We start from the raw sequence: 19,895 nt of genomic DNA, 5'->3' as shown, positions 1-19,895 counted from the left end.
AATCAAAACTTGCAATGTTGTTACTTTTTACACTTACCTCCGTATTTATTTATTCCTCTGTTGAGTATTCTGACAGATGTGATGTTATACACAGCCTGCAGATCCACCCTCCACCAGGGATTACTGTCGCCTTCCCGTGTGTGTGTACACTTGTTGTCAATAACATCTGTTCCTCTATTGCCATCCACGGCATACGCGGCGTTATATACATTCATATGGTCAGAAAATGTCGATGATTGTTTGGCAGGTTTACGTAATGCAATGTTCGGCAGAACTGTCAACAATAATCCAAAAATAAGATTTTCATGATAATGATAAGACCATACTATTTACTACATTGAATGCTAAATTTACTTGGATAAATAGAGCTGTAATTAAAAATGTTCAATTTCTGAGGATAGCTAAATGACTTGTATTCAACACTATTTAGCGTCAATATGTTACATGTTGAACATTTTAAACTGGTTCAATATGAACAAGAGTAAGGTTTGCAATGAAAACACCATCCACTGCATACGCGGCGTTATATCCATAATGCGTTGTTGACTGTGCGGCAGGTTTACCTAATGCGATGTTCGGCAGAACTGTCAACGAAATTACAATAAATAATATTTGCGTGATAAAGATATGAGGATATAATTAACTACAATAAAGAAATAGCTGTGATAGTTGTTATTAAACTGAACTGTAAATGTAATATTTAAGCCATTTACTGCCACAATGGGCCTATATATTTAATAGTAAGATGAAGACTGATCGGCAGGTTTAACTAATACTAAGGTCGGCAGAATTTCGGCAATAATACAGAGTAAAATGTCGATGTCTAGTATTGACTTCAATGGTTGTTAATGAAAAATGAAGCCGATCTGCAAAATTTTGTTTCATTTCATTTCTTTGGAAATATTAAGCTATATACTATAGAGTCTTTCTTAAATGACTTCATACTAAATATAACTTTAGACATTATTAAAGTACACACACAAAATTATTTTACATCCAAAATATGTCAACATATATTCTAAAATTTACTGGCATTAGAGTGATAAATTCAGGCCTTCATTCGAATTTTTCCTACAGATGCTTAATTGTAGCTGTAAAATGCTGTCTGTTATTTACATATAACCTGCCACTATAATACACACTTTCTATCTGTAGTCTCTGCATTTGTATATCAGTTTTCCGAAATAGCACGGCTGACATGTTAAAAATCAACAAATGTAAAGTCTACAAGTTTGTCGAATATTGACATGACCATATTTGGAAACAGTGACGTCAACGATAGAAAAGGCTAGCTGCAGGTAAAGGCATGCCGTAATCGCCGGAATGGGGACGGAATAGATAAAAAAAAAAATATTACGTAGGCCTATAATGGTATTATCTCTGGATAACAACCTTTCTTGGGAAGTATGATTTTTCGGAAAAACAAATTATGAGCTTGGTGTACATTTTAACAAGATAATGTATTAAACATGCATGGGAAGAATTCGATCGGCTTCAGATATCTTCTTAGAACTGGAAAAAAACTACATATAATGACTTTGTTTGAATATACATGTACATAGATATAAAAACATGCAACAAATTGTTAAAGTCTAGAGCTAGGTTGAATTAAGAATATATCTCCAAAAGCTTCTAATCGCTACCACAAATTTTGGACAAGACCCCTCCCCCGCGAAAAATTACACGGAGTCGGCCAGCTAGTCAATTAAATAACTTACTTGCAAAGTAATCGATTAGAAAAACAAAATATTTAAAGACATTGGTTTTGAGATTTTGATTAATATGAGAAATAAGAAGCAAACCCCCCATTTAAAAAATAAATAAAAATTCAAAAGTTATGGTTAACTGTCGTGATATTAAAATGTGTATGAATTATTTTTTTTAAATTATTCATTTTGCATTGTCGGCAATACATAGGGAAAAAAGATGATCATACTGGTTAAAATTGGCATTTTTTTTTATTTCAAGAAATTTTTATGGGATAGGAGTATGATGTCCTGAATGTCGGTTCAATACAGACTCACTTATTAAAGTTTTTTGACTTTCTGGAGAGCTATTATAATAAAATTTTACAGCCACTTGTGAACATGTACTGTTTACCATAGAGCAGCTACTTAATTTTGTAAAATATCGTCAAAAACAGTATATATTTTAAAATATTTTACAATCAAACTCTACAGTTCATATACGCTCAAATTCATCTGACCCACCCCGTTCCATACTTTTAGAAATCCAATTTCCGAAAAAAAACGTAAACATGCGATTAATAGTATACTGTCCTTTTCAAAGTCATGTTGTATATTTTATTTGATAAAATGAAATACATCGGGAATGACAATTCCCTTACTCTTTCTTCAAAACCTTTCAATTTTTATCAAAACTTTGTGCTTAAATAAACTATTATAAAACTTCTTTTTTTACAGTTTGAGATTGTTTTATTATCTACCTTTCACTTGCACAAAAAAATCATTTTGATATTTTAAAAAGTATAAATAAATGTGTAGTTATACATAACGTTTTCAGCGAAAAATTACCAAGTCTTTGCAAGTCATTTAGTTCTAACTTATTCAGAAAAATAACAAAAAAAACAAGAGAAAAACTGTCAACGTGACAGAAAACCGGGTTTTTATTTTGTGTGAACAGTATCCATAATCCATTTGTCCTTCCTGAATTGATACAAACTACCTATCCAGAAAAATGGGGTACTCTATATGCTATGTTTTTGCCAAATGTGACCAAGTTAAACAGCTGATATATTTGTCATAATTCTAGCAATTTGCATACCTCTGATATATGTTTAATTGATCTGCAGAAGAACAACTTCCTATCTTAAAAAAAACTGTACGAGGAGTTATCCTGTACGAGGAGTTATCCTGTACGAGGAGTAACCGATACAATAAGGATACCTTTATGGCAGCCTCTCCCCCGCCCGCCGTTTTCACTGTTTTTATCACCGGAAAACCTGGTTAAAATTTCTCTCTCAAAATTCTTAGAACACAATAGAAGCAATCGAGGTACGTGGAACCTCACGGCAGTCTCCGAACCCCATACCGATAAAAAGATTTCACCCCCATATGAAACCTCTTTATCCGTCTCATTTCTAGAAAAGAGTACACATTAAGTTTTTAAGTTTTGTTATATACAGCTTACTCCACTTATATTGAACTCGCTTGTTTTGAAATTCCGCTTATTTTGAAATAGAAATAAATCCCCAGTTTTGGCCTCTCATATTCTTTGCATTGATTTCATGGATATAATGAAATCAGTTATTTTGAAATATCGCTTATATTGAAGCCACTGATCGGTCCCCAAAGGTGATAATTAGTTGTTTTTATTACGGTTATATTGAAGTACTCCCTGGCGGCTGTCGTCACGGTTGGTGACAGTAATGATGCCAGACTGACCGGTTGATATACAAAGGTGTGAATTGATAAGTTCTCTTCATGTGTGTTTTTATACTTTTATTAAAAAGTAAAATTTATTCACTGTTTAATTTTTTGTTTTTACGAATACGGATGTATTGAGGCTAGACGTAATATGGAAACCCCACAGAATAGAAATACCTTATCTCCGGACGCTAAATACAAACTAGTTATTGCTATTGATGAAAGAACAAAGCTTAAATTCAAAATATCTAAGGATTTTGAGATTATCGCGTGTACACTTACGATGATATACAAGCAGCTTTCAGCAATATTTGAAGCGTTTGAGTGTGGTGATTTTTCTCTAACGTTTCTCTAAAACGTAAAAGAATGCGATCCGAGATTATGATGAGGTTTAAGATAGTAACAAAATGAAACTAACAAAACTTTCGGATATATATTTAATCAAAATGAAACTTACAAAACTTTCAATTATAATTTTAATCAACTTTAAAGGACTAATGTTCAATGTAATCCGTTTATTGTAATAGATAAATGATGATCTAATAATTTGTTTGGGTTTGGTGTTTTATGCTTACATCGGGATTGAACTTTCAAAAATTGGCGGCTTCACGTCAATCAATTTCGCTTATATTGAAATACGGATATATTGAAATAATTTGCATGGTCCCCTGAATTTCAATATACATGTATCCGGAGTAGGCTGTAATTGTTTAATTCCTAGCTTTCTGATTGGCTCATATACAACTTTCTCGAAAAGAAAACAGAACGTTAATTCACCTGCACGTAACCTAGAAGGTCAATATAACTTTTAATTTTCTCTACATTGGACTAAAAAAAGATAGTCCAATGAAACATCGCGTTTCTCAATTTGTTCGGCTATGGCTTTAAACTAAAACTTTGTTTGATAACAATCCATTAATATATGTCTGTATCAATTCGTCGATGAATTATATAAAAAATAATTATTGCTGGTTTTTTTGTGATCGGCTTTGGCCGATCACTACTGTGTCCATATGAGGCATCCGGAAAATGCTTCCACGTGCGCACACATTCCGCATAAGTAGTTCTTATAAAAACTTGAAGTTTGGGTTAGTATTTATATAACATTTTACTCAGTTTTATTTCAATTCATTTACTTTAAGAGCTGCAAACATACATAAAATACAGTTCGACCTGTTAATTCAAGAATGCACATTTTGTCTCACGCGTAAGAATTTCGATCGAAAGATTCATTCAGTAATGCAGCTGACCTCGATGAACTGACCTCAATCATAAGAAGATGCTCCAAGAACTGACCTCGATCTATTTATGTTGTATAATAGTAGCTAGGAAGACGGCTTGATTTATAAACAAGGTTACGTTATAATGCGACCTCAATAGCAAGTTATGATGGCATTCAATGTTTTTCAGTCGCATTAAATTATTTTAATAAAACTTTGTATACGTGTTTATGCTCTTTGAAGATCCCTACTCAGTATTCTGAAGAAGAAGATACATTAACATTTTAATAATTACGTTAAATATATAAAACTAGACAATTAAGGAGTTTACGAACGGCTTTCCCCAAATTCATTTCAAAATTAAATTTATTAACGGTTTATATTGATAAAATTATGGTGTTCATATTCAAAATATTCTATATTCTGTAAAAATACAGTACATTTTTAATTATTTTACATCAAACTGATCATGTTGATTGCTTCTAGCTATCAATATATCATTATTGCCGATCATTCCTTTAAAAGGAATACTTGTTTTCGATTAACAGGATGATTTAGCTACCCGAGAAGTACAATATTCACCTTGCCTCCGGCCCGGTGAATATTGTACTTGGGCTCGGTGAATATTGTACTCGGGCTCGGTGAATAATTGTACTCGGGCTCGGTGAATATTGTACTCGGGCTCGGTGAATATTGTACTCCGCTCGGTGAATAATTGTACTTAGGCTCGGTGAATATTGTACTCCGCTCGGTGAATAATTGTACTCGGGCTCGGTGAATATTGTACTCGGGCTCGGTGAATAATTGTACTCGGGCTCGGTGAATATTGTACTCGGGCTCGGTGAATATTGTACTCCGCTCGGTGAATATTGTACTTGGGCTCGGTGAATATTGTACTCCGCTCGGTGAATAATTGTACTCGGGCTCGGTGAATAATTGTACTCGGGCTCGGTGAATATTGTACTCCGCTCGGTGAATAATTGTACTCGGGCTCGGTGAATAATTGTATTCGGGCTCGGTGAATATTGTACTCCGCTCGGTGAATAATTGTACTCGGGCTCGGTGAATATTGTACTCTGGCTCGGTGAACATTGTACTCTGGCTCGGTGAATATTGTACTCCGCTCGGTGAATAATTGTACTCAGTCTCGGTGAATATTGTACTCTGGCTCGGTGAATATTGTACTCCGCTCGGTGAACATTGTACTCTGGCTCGGTGAATATTGTACTCCGCTCGGTGAACATTGTACTCTGGCTCGGTGAATATTGTACTCCGCTCGGTGAACATTGTACTCTGGCTCGGTGAATATTGTACTCCGCTCGGTGAATATTGTACTCTGGCTCGGTGAATATTGTACTCCGCTCGGTGAATATTGTACTCCGGCTCGATGAATATTGTACTTCTCGGATAGCTAAATCATCGTATTGACCTCAAAAACAGCAAAATATAATATTCAAGTTTACATGTCATCTTTTTTTTTAGAGAAATAAGATATTAGAGATTTCTTTTTAACCCTTATCGTACAACACCATGATAATTATATTACAGAAATCAGCACATCGGAACCGAATTTTATATATACATGAACCTCTTCTTGTTTGTTTCAGTTTTAATTATACCTCAAATATTTTCTTAAAAATAATGCTGGTATTTTCAATAGAAAAAGTGTTGTTCATTAATAACTTAGTGCAACCGTTTCGCTGAATATCATGCTTATTTTTCGTCCATTCAGGCGATTACGGCATGACTTTTCCCCGCAGCAAGGCAAATGCCATAAGGTCATGTCAAAATTCGACAAACTTGTAGACTTTACATTTGTCAACGTGTATCACGTCTGGTGTGCTATTGCCGAGCATGACGTTTCAAATGCAGAAACTACAGATTAAATGTGTGCAGAGTTGAAGGTTTAATTAACTAATGAAAACAATAAAACTGCGAAATTTGCATCATACGAAGGAATCGAGTCAAATCTTACATGTGTTAAAGCCCGAGTTTTATAGGTTACACGATCAGAATTACACACATTCATACTCAGGTTCACACACCAACACGATTGCATATTCGGATTCAAGTTAACATGTCTGGATTTTTTAACACGATTACCCTTCATATTTTTTTTTAACGAAGCCCGGTTTATAATAAAATGTGTTCAGTTTAAATACATGTGTACTTATAATAAAAAGCATGCATTACTGTTAATTAAGAAAATAATTGAACATAATTGATGTATAGTTTGAAGTTTTAGTCAAATGATTTTAATAGTTTATAGAGCAAATAATCTCCGTAGAGATCAAAGTTAGGGTCAAATTAGTCTCAAGTAATTCCCAGTAATTAAATTCATGTGTTGTCAAGATTTGTGTTTAAACAATGAAATACCTTCTGTGTTGTTGATTACAGTGTGTTGTTGATTACGTTCTACTTTCCCAATTTTGTGTGCGCTTAGAGTGCGCTCACCGTGCGTTCACTAGCGCTCCGCTCCGTTCGCTCTCACCGTTCACAAAACGCTCATCTTGCGCTCACTGTGCGTTCACTTATCGGTCGGTCCGTTTTCATTTATTCTCAATCGGAACTCCCAAATGATAGGATTGGTCTTTGCTAGTCACAGCAAATGAGAAAAGAACCCGAATGAAAAGGTGGAAACTTACATTAGACATAAAACATCATTTTAAGAAGAATTTAGTCCGTAAAATTTAAAGTACACATTTCTGAGCAGGCAATATCAGTTTTTGGTTGTTATTTTTTATGACTTCAAGAATTAATACCGTTTTATGTTTTTTAACCTTTCCTTTAAAGAAGTCATTTAATATATGTTTGAAAAAATATGATGCGAATAAATGATAAAAAAGGGCATGAGCGTTTTCTTTAGTTAATTTATTCCTTGACAATGGTTTTCTCGGGGTGTAAACTTCAATTGTTATACTTTCATGTTAAATACTGAAATCTGATTGGTTAAGACGCAATTCATAATCCTTTCTATTACCCTCAGCGTTAGCAACGCACTTAGCAACGGGTAACATTAAAAATTGTTACATGCGCGAAAATTATGCGCGTACGGTTCGCTGTAGAATTCACGTTATTCCTATATAAAAGCAGTAAAATTTTCTTAAAAATTAAGACATTCAGTATAACAAAATAAATAGTGCCTGTTTGGGAGGATAACAGTTGAAATTAACACCCCTCGAAAACCATTGTCAACCTCCGCTTCGCGTCGGTAGACAATGGTTTTCTCAGGGTGTCAATTTCAACTGTTACCCTCCCAGACAGGCACTATTTATATACTGTCACCCTCCCAAACAGGCATTATTTTCATGTTTTTGTCGATTTAAAAATGGCGTATGTATGTAGGCAGTTACTGTGAAAATTTTAGGTTACACAACCCATCGATTAATTACTACACAAATATAATTATTGATTCATTTAAAGACTTCAGTCGTTTAAAACAGAAGAATTCAATCAACGAACGATTCGATACGTTTATAAAAAGACAAAATTATAAAAAAGAAAAGAAACGGGCGTTGTATTTTTGTACTTTTCACGATTCATTTAATTCCTCTGATGTCCGAACACAAACGTATCCATTCTCGACAATAAACCGAACAGATTAACTTAACAAATGTAAGTTTACTAAAGATGCGTGTAATTTTTTAGATTAGCAATAAATCCAAACAATTATTCTGTAAATGCAATGTGTTTAAAGTGATTTATAAAGTAGTTATAATTTCATCAAATCGTGTTTACCTATTTCGCCGAACAACTCAGCCGATTACCATAAAAACTCATGTAATTTCTCTAAATTAGAGAAGAAATTATGTAAATGTGTGTTGAAAAATAAAGAAAAGTTATTTTACTGCTTTATTTGTTATTGCCTGACGTCATGACGTCAGGCATACATGTATCTAAGGTTTAAAAGTTCCATTCTCCGAAACAGTGCATACAATGGGACAAGCAATATCATTATATTTCACAAAAAAGATTAACCGATGCATGTTTAAGATGTCAGCATTTACATTCACAATTGATGAAAATGTAATATGGCATGTAATAACAACAGCTAGCAAGAGTTTTCAAGTAAAAGGGACGTTCACCATGCAGTACACGTGTGTAATCCTGATTTAAAAATAGATCAGCATTCCACTATATTTGAACGGTGTAAAGGGGGGGGGGGGTCATCGCAACAAGTTGTAACATATTGTCTATTACGGTTTAATGCATTTAATAAGTGGTGTTGGATTATCATTATTACAAGAGAGTCATCAGTTTGGATTAAAACAAATATATATTTTTACAGCTGGAATGTCTACTGGAGGAACTAAATCGCCGAAGCGGGGTGTGACCCGATTTTCGTTCAATTGGGCGATTTCATTAATCTTGAAAAGGGATCATAACTCGCGTGTCTTACTATATGTACATTACTACATTTAACAATTACTTATCAAGTGTGTTTCTTAATTCGTTAGATTTCTTCCAAAACATCTGATACAAAGTATAATATACAAGTATGTAGCTGTTACAAATAAATGTCAACAATTTATCTGACCCCCTCCCCAAGGATCTCTGCCAATGGATGAGTTCATTCGTTGCGTGAACGGTAATAGCAGGATTTCGCACCATAATGTCTCATTCATTGTTTTTTGTGCACCGATTACTTGACGAGTCCGTTGGGATCATGCGAATACCCCAGAGCACACCATGTGTTTACATTAAAGGCACGTAGCATCGGGGGTTGGGGTGAGGAGGGCTGCTTCCCCCTCCCCACTATTTTGGCAGCTGGCACTTTTCTTAACTTTATTTGGTAAATGGAAATACCATGGATCCCCCCCCCCCCCCCAACTTTTGTAGGAGCATGCAATAAATGAAACTGCAAATAAGGAATTCTAATTTAATTGAAGTTACAGTTAAGGTTTTTTTTATGAATTTGAGAATTCACCTTTTTTTAATTGCTTGTAAATATGATTTTGATGAAGCTACCCACACACATTCAAAAACAATACATGTTTGTATACCCTTTCATATTTCATATAGTTAGAAATTTTAAAAAATGCCTTTCAGTTGATTTTGAATCTTATAATAACAAATACAATTAAAAACAAGAGGCCCAGGGGCCACATCGCTCACCTGAGCAACAATTGCCTTAATTCTGATCAAATTAGCATTACAGTATCAACAATATCTTGACAACTGAGTACAGTAGATCTTGCTAAAAAAAATTTGAAAATCTGCCAATTTTTATCCACCTCTTATTTTTTAGTAAAGCCCCTTTTGTTGTTGTACCTGTAAGAAGATTTTTCTCTATTCCTATAACCCCCCCCTCCCCATTTCGTGGCCCCACTATTCTCTAGGGAATCATGGTTTCATCAAACTTAAATCTACCTTTAATCTCATAACCTGTGCTTTCACACTAAGTACTGAGTTTTGGACCGAAAACTTTCCCAGAATATTTTTAAGGATTGTAAAACTTGATCCCACAATTGTGGTCTCACCCTACCCCCGGGGACCATGATTTGAACAAACTTGAATCAACACTTCCTGAGGATGCTTCCATTTTAATTTGAGTTTTTCTGGCCTAATAGGTTTTGAGAAGATTTTCTCTATATATTCCTATGTAAAACTTGATCCCCCAATTGTGGCCCCACCCTACCCCCGGGGACCATGATTTGAACAAACTTGAATCTACACTACCTGATGATGCCTCCACTCAAAGTTGAGCTTTTCTGGCCTAATAGTTTTTGAGAAGAAAATTTTTCAAGATTTTCTCTATATATTCCTATGTAAAACTTGATCCCCCAATTAAGGCCCCACCCTACCCCCGGGGACCATGATTTGAACAAACATGAATCTTCACTTCCTGAGGATGCTTCCATTTTAATTTGAGCTTTTCTGGCCTAATAGTTTTTAAAAGAAATGTTTTAAAAGATTTTCTCTATATATTCCTATGTAAAACTTGATCCCCCAATTGTGGCCCCACCCTACCCCCGGGGACCATGATTCGAACAAACTTGAATCTACACTTCCTGAGGATGCTTCCATTTAAATTTGAGCTTTTCTGGCCTAATAGTTTTTGAGAAGAAGATTTTTAAAGATTTTCTCTATATATTCCTATGTAAAACTTGATCCCCCAATTGTGGCCCCACCCTACCCCCGGGGACCATGATTTGAACAAACTTGAATCTACACTACATGAGGATGCTCCCATTTTAATTTGAATCTTTCTGGCCCGATAGTTTTTGAGAAGAAAATTTATAAAGATTTTCTCTATATATTCCTATGTAAAACTTGATCCCCCAATTGTGGCCCCATCCTACCCCCGGGGACCATGATTTGAACAAACTTGAATCTACACTACCTGATGATACCTCCACACAAGTTTAAGCTTTACCGGCCTAATAGTTTTTTTGAAGAAGATTTTTAAAGATTTTCTCTATATATTCCTATGTAAAACGTGATCCCCCCAATTGTGGCCCCACCCTACCCCCGGGGACCATGATTTGAACAAACTTGTATCTACACTACATGAGGATGCTTCCACTCAAATTTGAGCTTTCCTGGCCTAATAGTTTTTGAGAAGAAGATTTTTAAAGATTTTCTCTATATATTCCTATGCAAAACTTGATCCCCCAATTGTGGCCCCACCCTACCCCCGGGGACCATGATTTGAACAAACTTGAATTTACACTACCTGATGATGCCTCCACTCAAAGTTGAGCTTTTCTGGCCTGATAGGTTTTGAGAAGAAAATTTTTAAAGATTTTTATCTATATATTCCTATGTAAAACTTGATCCCCCAATTGTGGCCCCACCCTACCCCCGGGGACCATGATTTGAACAAACTTGAATCTACATTACATGAGGATGCTTCCACTCAAATTTGAGCTTTTCTGGTCAATAGTTTTTGAAAAGAAAATTTTTAAAGATTTTCTCTATATATTCCTATGTAAAACTTGATCCCCCCAATTGTGGCCCCACCCTACCCCGGGGACCATGATTTGAACAAACTTGTATCTACACTACATGAGGATGCTTCCACTCAAATTTGAGCTTTCCTGGCCTAATAGTTTTTGAGAAGAAGATTTTTAAAGATTTTCTCTATATATTCCTATGCAAAACTTGATCCCCCAATTGTGGCCCCACCCTACCCCCGGGGACCATGATTTGAACAAACTTGAATTTACACTACCTGATGATGCCTCCACTCAAAGTTGAGCTTTTCTGGCCTGATAGGTTTTGAGAAGAAAATTTTTAAAGATTTTTATCTATATATTCCTATGTAAAACTTGATCCCCCAATTGTGGCCCCACCCTACCCCCGGGGACCATGATTTGAACAAACATGAATCTTCACTTCCTGAGGATGCTTCCATTTTAATTTGAGCTTTTCTGGCCTAATAGTTTTTAAAAGAAATTTTTTAAAAGATTTTCTCTATATATTCCTATGTAAAACTTGATCCCCCAATTGTGGCCCCACCCTACCCCCGGGGACCATGATTTGAACAAACTTGAATCTACACTACCTGATGATGCCTCCACACAAGTTTAAGCTTTACCGGCCTAACAGTTTTTGAGAAGAAGATTTTTGAAAAATACCAACAAATTTTCAATAATTCTCAATTATTTCCCCTTTAAAAAGGGCGTGGCCCTTCATTTGAACAAACTTGAATCCTCTTTACCTAGTGGTGCTTTGTGCCAAATTTGGTTGAAATCTGCCCAGTGGTTCTTGAGAAGAAGATGAAAATGTGAAAAGTTTACAACGACGACGACGACGACAACGACAACGCCAACGACGACAGACAACGGACAAATTGTGATCAGAAAAGCTCACTTGAGCCTTTGGCTCAGGTGAGCTAAAAACGACTATTTACTCTTCAGCTTACATGCACTTATATGACGTGTACATTCCTAAAAAAATTAAATTAATAAAATAAATGAATTTCAAGTGATATATATATATATATGTACATGTTCTTGATCCCAGAAGACTGACATTTCGTCAATTTGCACGTTCCGATCATAAATTTATGATCAGCAGCGAAAATTAAAATTCATTTCTAATAACTTTAAAAGATAGCCTAATTGATACATGCATGCTTCCATTAAATAATTTTGTTTTTTGTTGTTTATTATTATTCATTAAAAATTGTTTATTATTACATTACTCGATTATTTTTTGATAAAATTATTATTTTCTTAAATTTGGTTTCAATTAACTATTTTATTTCTAAACATAAATGGTATCATGGTATAAGATATAGTAGTATAGACATTATTGTCTGACGTCAGGCATATCTAAGGTTAGAGAGTTGCATTCTCCGAAACAGTGCAGGCAATGGGAGCAAGCAAATATATCAATATTGTTCATGAAAAAAAGTAACCAATGCATGTTTAATGCGTCAACATTTACATTTGCAATCGGTGAAAATGTTATATAGGATGTAATAGGCAACAGTGAGCAAGAGTTTTCAAATAAAAGGGCTGTTCACCATGAACTTGTGTATATGGTGTTATCCTGATTTAAAATTAGATTGCCATATGGCAGGGGTGTCAACGGAACAAGTTGTTACACATCGCCAATTACGGTACATGTACAAAGCAAGTAATAATTGATGTAGGATTATCATCACTAACAACGAATTATCAGTTTGAATTCAAACACATATGTATTTATGTAGCTGGAATATTTACTGGAGGAACGAATTTACCGAAGCGGGGTGTGACTCTATTTTCGATCAATTGGGCGAGTTCATTCATCTTTAAAAGGTGTACTAAATGCGCATTAAACAAAAACAACTCAAGTGTGTATAATTGAATATGTTAATTAAAAACATTTCTTCTGAACATTCGATGCAAAGGATGATATAATAACCCAGTGGGCATTTCCATGTTGAATCAACGTTGAATCAACGTCACCCTTCAACGTTGAATCAACGTTGAATTCTGGTTGCATATGAAAGTTGAGGCAACGTTTAAGTATCAACGTTATTTCAACGTCAGATATCAACGTTGAATACATGGTGAAAACTGGTTGAAATTAGGTTGATTTTTGGTTGAAATAACGTTGATATTTAGTTGAATATTGACACTTTATTGAGGCATTGATACTTGGTTTTTTTTTTTTTCAAATGTTGAAATTCGGTTGAAACCCTTAAACTATATCAACTTTTCATTTAAACGTTGAAATTAGGTTGAAACAGCGTTGGACAATATTAAAAACTTCTATATTCATAAAAAATCACATAATTGAATAATTTCAAGTTTATTATTTAACAAAATACAAATAATATAGGTGATCCAATGACAGCTTTGGGTAGGATATGGTTATCTTGCCAATCTGCAAAAAATTTTTTTTTAAAAAATTGAATTTGTTTTTCATTCAAACAGTATTATGATTCTACATTAACTTAAACCAGATATGAAATTATCAAATATCATTTTATACCCCCGCTCCGAAGGAGAGGGGGTATACTGTTTTACCCTTGTGTGTCTGTCTGTCTGATTGTCTGTCCGTCCGTAACAAAAATTTCTGTCGCATTTATCTCAGCAACTATTTATCGCAGATGCTTGAAATTTTTACACAGTGTTTGTTAAGGCATGCCATATCGTGGGATATATTTTTGTACCAATCGGACGTCACCTTCCTGTTAAATTACGACTTTGTTTACTTTTAGCCAAAATTTTCAAACAAATTTTCGTCAAAGAATTCTCAGCAACTGTTTATCGCAGATGCTTGAAATTTTTACACAGTATTTGTATAGGCACGCCATATCGTGGGATATATTTTTGTACCAATCAGACGTCAACTTTCTGTTAAATGACGACTTTGTTAATTTTTAGAAAAAATTTTCAAACAAAGTTTTGTCAAAGAATTCTCAGCAACTATTTATCGCAGATGCTTGAAATTTTTACACAGTATTTGTATAGGCACGCCATATCGTGGGATATATTTTTGTACCAATCAGACGTCAACTTTCTGTTAAATGACGACTTTGTTAATTTTTAGAAAAAATTTTCAAACAAAGTTTTGTCAAAGAATTCTCAGCAACTATTTATCGCAGATTCTTGAAATTTTACACAGTATTTGTATAGGCATGCTTTATCGTGGGATGTATTTTTGTACCAATCGGACGTCAACTTCCTGTTTAATTAGAACTTTGTTTATTTTTAGCCAAAATTTTCAAACAAATTTCCGTCAACGATTTCTCAGCAACTATTTATTGCAGATGCTTGAAATTTGTACACAGTGTTTGTTTAGGCATGCCATATCGTGGGATATATTTTTGTATCAATCGGACGTCACCTTCCTGTTAAATAATGACTGTTTATTTTTAGCCAAAATTTTTAAACAAATTTTCGTCAAAGATTCCTCAGCAACTATTTATCGCAGATGCTTGAAATTTTTACACAGTGTTTTTTAAGGCATGCCATATCGTGGGATATATTTTTGTACCAATCAGACGTCAATTTTCGGTTAAATGAGTACTTTGTTTATTTTAGCCAAAATTTTCAAACAAATTTTCCTCAAAGATTTCTCAGCAGCTATTTATTGCAGATGCTTGAAATATTAACACACTATTTGTTTAGGCACGCCATATTGTGGGATATATTTCTGTACCAATCGGATGCCAGCTTTCTGTTAAATGTCGACTTTGCTTATTTTGCATATTCACATCAGAGCGGGGGTATCACTAATGAGCATTTGCTCACAGATAGCTTGCTATAAATATTTACATTTGCAAGTATGTTTTCCTTATATGAACCTACAGAATAGCACAAACTTTCAATTCTGTATGAACTTTATCATGAATTGAAATTATCATAGCACGTGCTTATCGCTTCTCTCTTGGATTATTGTAAACATAAAATCTCGACGTTAATAAGTTTGAACAATTTGCCTTTTTCAAATGTAAATATACGTAATAAACAGCAATGTAAAAAAGCTTACCGGGATATGAACTTGGTTGGTACGTGATTAAATCTTCTGAGAAGCCCTTTGGGCTTCATAGGATTTGATCACAGGACCAACCAATCTCATATCCCATTGAACTTTTTAACTTGCTGTTTATTTCTTAAATAATAATATTAAAAAATAATTAAATTAATAATTAATTACCATGACTCCTTTCCTCTTCCACCTCCTCCAATTCTTCCTGGCGCGTATCGGCTCATTTCATCAACAATGTTCGCTTCAGTTGCATTTCGATGGCTTTGAATAACTCCGTCTAAAATATTTAGATAATCAATGAATTCTTTATAATACTCCATTTAATATATAACTGTTTTGTTGTAAAAAAATAATATTTCGTTATCTTTTGTTTTGTTTATGCTTCATTTAAACTAATCATACCTTTGATAATTCTGCAGATGTTTGTGTTTCCAAAGACATATTCCCTTTCTTCCCTTTCAGATTCATCTTCGCCATTAGACCGTTTGTCATGCATCTGTTGTGTATATGATAGTAAAATTGAGTAAGTAGGTGGTGAAAATGGTCGATTGAATTTAACTCCAGTAGTTTCTATTCTATTTTTTCAAGCAATTATTTCTTACCTTTTCATGGCATTTTTGACATGCTCTCCAAGACTGGTGCCCCCAATTAATCTCATCTTTGTTTTCTTTAATTAAAAAAAACCAATTAGTGAAAGGTTCTGCACAGTGATAGAATGTATATATGTTATGCTTTTAAGACAAGACTGATTGATTTTCATTACTGTAAAAGTGGATAATGCATTAACGTTTTGGGGAAATTTACACTAGTTACGTGGTAAGCTTAAAACCTTGTAATATACCCCTGCACAGATGGTTAAAAACTGACAACTTTAATATGCGAATTTACACATCCATGTATTTAATACCAATGCATATTGTTTGACCATAGAAGACCTGTACTTAACCAACATCATAAATAATCCCTTTAACAGCATATCATTATTTGATGCAGTAACTTAAATGCAATGGTTGTGATCATTTTTAAAGGTAACATTTTAATAAGTACCATCTTTTTTTGTAGTTCCCTATCATCTAGAGCATTGTCGAACTCCTCAAACTCAGGAATCTGATCACACTCAGGGACCTCAAAGTCTCCTTGTTCCTCCTCCACCCTCCGGCCATGGTCTCCTTTCCTTAAGTTATCTCTAATCTCAACTAACAGCTGTATGACTCGACGCTTAAATCTTTTATATTTTCAAAAATGTTTTTTTATAAGTTTGAAGCAAACCCCTACATTTAAAAAACTTGACTCATGTTTGTATCATCTTTTATCATTAGCAGAAGAAAATTAAGAACTTTACCACTAAAAACTCACTTTCTGTTGGCATTGGATAACCAGAAGCAGTTTTGGGTGCTGGGGCTTCTCCTATAAACTGGTCGCTCAGAGTCCTCGGACTCCAGAGGGGGAAGTGCTGTCATTCGTCTTCTTTTTTAAAAACCGAACCCGCCTACAAAGCACGTACATTGTAACCTTTTCTCTAAAATAACTTCTTTATCTAAATATTTCTAAACTTTTGAAGACTATGAGCAATTTAGAATTGTTGCGTGCGGACAAATTTACAGACCCTGAAACGTACTACTATACCAAAAAAGTGTGCGACTTACGTGCGAAAAATGTTTCGTGTAAACCGTTTCGCGTTTGGTGCAAATCGTAAAGCGTTTCGTGATAACCGTTTAGCGTTTCGGCAAAGCGTGCATTGTGTCGGGCACAGCGTGTAAATCGTTTCGAGCAAAGCGTGCGAGAACCGTGTGAAACGTTCATCAGATTTCATTCGGAACTTTCTGACAATTAAAATGTTTCAAAATGGCGCCCGTGTTTTACATTACTTAAAACTGTTTGTGATTGGCAAAACTCTTTTGTAGGTATTTTCATGAAAAAAAGATCTAGAAGAAATTATATACTTTTTACAAGATTGAATTATTTTTTAACAAACAGAAGAAAGGTATATGTATTACATATAAAAGACGACTTGTTACAGAGTACATGTATATATAACGTTTTTATACGATGTTTCAGTACTGGTACAATATTAAAATTCGCCAGATATAAAAAATATTAAATACAGTTAGCAAAACATGATTTCTATTGGAAAAAAAAACCTAAATCAATTTTAACTTACACGATCATGTTTTAATAGGCATGTAACTGCGTGGACCCTGAGGTCCACGCAGAAAATATATAAGCGAGATCAAACCGGTTGCTATGGGGAAAATTCAGCCTGCGCATGAGCTAGCCTGGTTCCTGTGCGTAATGTGTAGCTCAGAGAACCAGGCTAGCACACCTTTATCTGAATCGGGATCGGGATTCCATGCTATATGCACATATAAGTTCAAAGGCGCTATAATTGTAAAGTTGTCGGTAAACAGTACAGCAACAAAGTATTCCTTTTAAAGAAATGATCAGCATGTGATATAAACTGTCAGTATTATGAAAGAAGGTAATGTTATGCCGAAACTACAACATGCATCAAATAGCATAATTTGCAATGTTTGTGATGCATGTGGCTCCGTTAAGACATGGATCACTCTAATAAGTAAGAGTGCCTTAAGTGACCTAAAATTAAAAATACCTGATGTATTTTACAACAGTTCCTTTTATTGAATGTTTGAAAATTAGGTATAATTTCAAATACGTCAACATCAAATAAAGCTTATGAATTTGTAAACCTTTTAGAAATTAGATCTGACTTCTTTACAACGAATATAAACTTCAAACATCCCTGAATTGATATAATAACTAGATCGTTCTCGTTGCGAGCAACGAGTGGGTCTTCCGTCCAATTTTTGAGTAAATGAGATAAAATCCTTCACTTATAAGACTAAATTGTTAATCAACGCCAAAAAAATTAGGAAAAAAAAATTCGGCACCCAGGGCTTGCACCCAGGTCGCCTGGGCACATGTCCACCACTGTAACGACTGAGCTAATCGGACTCTCGCTTCAGGAATTTGATGCTTAATATCTCGGGAACGCATCAATCGATTTTAAAAAAAAATTAAATATTCTTAATCAGTAAAAGAGTCTCTATCAACCCGTTAGAAAAATATATATAAAGCAAAATGTTGAAAAAACCGATTTTTTATCTTTCCTTCCGGTGACGACCGGAAGTGACGGCGGACAATTTTATGACCATGCTGCAACAGGTTAAGTGGATGTCTATCTTCACTGAAAATTTCAGCCTTATATCTTTATTCGTTTTTTAGATCTCTAGCCGACAAAATTGACTTTAAAAAAACGTAAACGGACGATGACTTCCGACCGGAAGTGATTATCAAAAAATTGAAACGGCGGTACAAACTCCAGATACCGACACATCAACCCTCAAAATTTGAAGAAAATCGAATGAGCCATCTTCGAGAAATCGCCTGCACAAAATTTGTAAGACAAAAAAAGAATAAAAAGAATAACTAGATTCGATCTCGTTGCGAGCAACGAGTGGGTCTTCCGTTCGATTATTGAATAGATTAGATCAACTTATCAATTCAAAGATAAAAACGTAAATCTAAGCGAAAAATAGTTAAAAAAAACTTTGAGGCTTAGTTTCTCGAGAATGCCTTGATCGATTTTAAAACAAATTACATTTTCTGAATCAGTGAAAGGGTCACTATAAACCCTATAGAAAAATATCAAAAAAGGAAAAAGTTGAAAAAATCGATTTTTTGTCTTTCCTTCTGGTGACAACCGGAAGTGACGGACGTTAACCATTTAATCTAAGGGCATCCTTCCAAAGATAGATCTATCATCGCTGAAAATTTCAAGTTTCTATCTTCAACCATTATTTAAATATTCGCTGGACAAAATGATTTTTTTAAAAAAGTAAACTTAACGACGTTGACGAACGGAAGTGACGTCATATTCGAAAAGGTACGTATGCATAGCTATATTTACTGTCTTATATCTGTGAAAATTTCGAGAAAAAGTGAAAAAGAAACAATAGATTAATAGTAGGCTCTTCCGCTGAAGACGGAAGACCCTAATGAAACTATATCCAACAAAAAGAATCTAAAAATAACAGTTTATTTCTTTATACATATAAAAAAGATAAAGTTGTAATAACATGTTGGTATTTAAACGTACGAACACTGTAAAAATAAGTATCCATTTAGAGAGATAATGAGAATCATGAGAGAGGAAGGCAGATACACAGAAATAGCAATCAGAGTTGATAAACATCAACTGAAATTAAGAGAGTCGGAAAGAAACACAGAAACAGAGGAGCAAGGCATACCTATTTATATTGATAGAGGGAAAAGAGAAATATACTTTAATATTGATAGAGGGGGGAGAATAATATACATGTACCTTCATTACAGAGTG

At 34.5% G+C, this 19,895-nt stretch overlaps 1 pseudogene; it reads right to left on the bottom strand.

Moving 5' to 3' along the window:
- Positions 1 to 15,702: 15,702 nt before the first annotated feature.
- Positions 15,703 to 16,998, bottom strand: LOC128169124 (uncharacterized; annotated as a pseudogene).
- Positions 16,999 to 19,895: the final 2,897 nt, after the last annotated feature.

Source organism: Crassostrea angulata, unplaced genomic scaffold, assembly GCF_025612915.1.
Source record: "Crassostrea angulata isolate pt1a10 unplaced genomic scaffold, ASM2561291v2 HiC_scaffold_99, whole genome shotgun sequence".
Classification (NCBI taxonomy): Eukaryota; Metazoa; Mollusca; class Bivalvia; order Ostreida; family Ostreidae; genus Magallana; species Magallana angulata.
The sequence above is the reverse complement of the archived record's forward strand: the minus strand, read 5'-3'. Positions and strand labels throughout refer to the sequence as shown.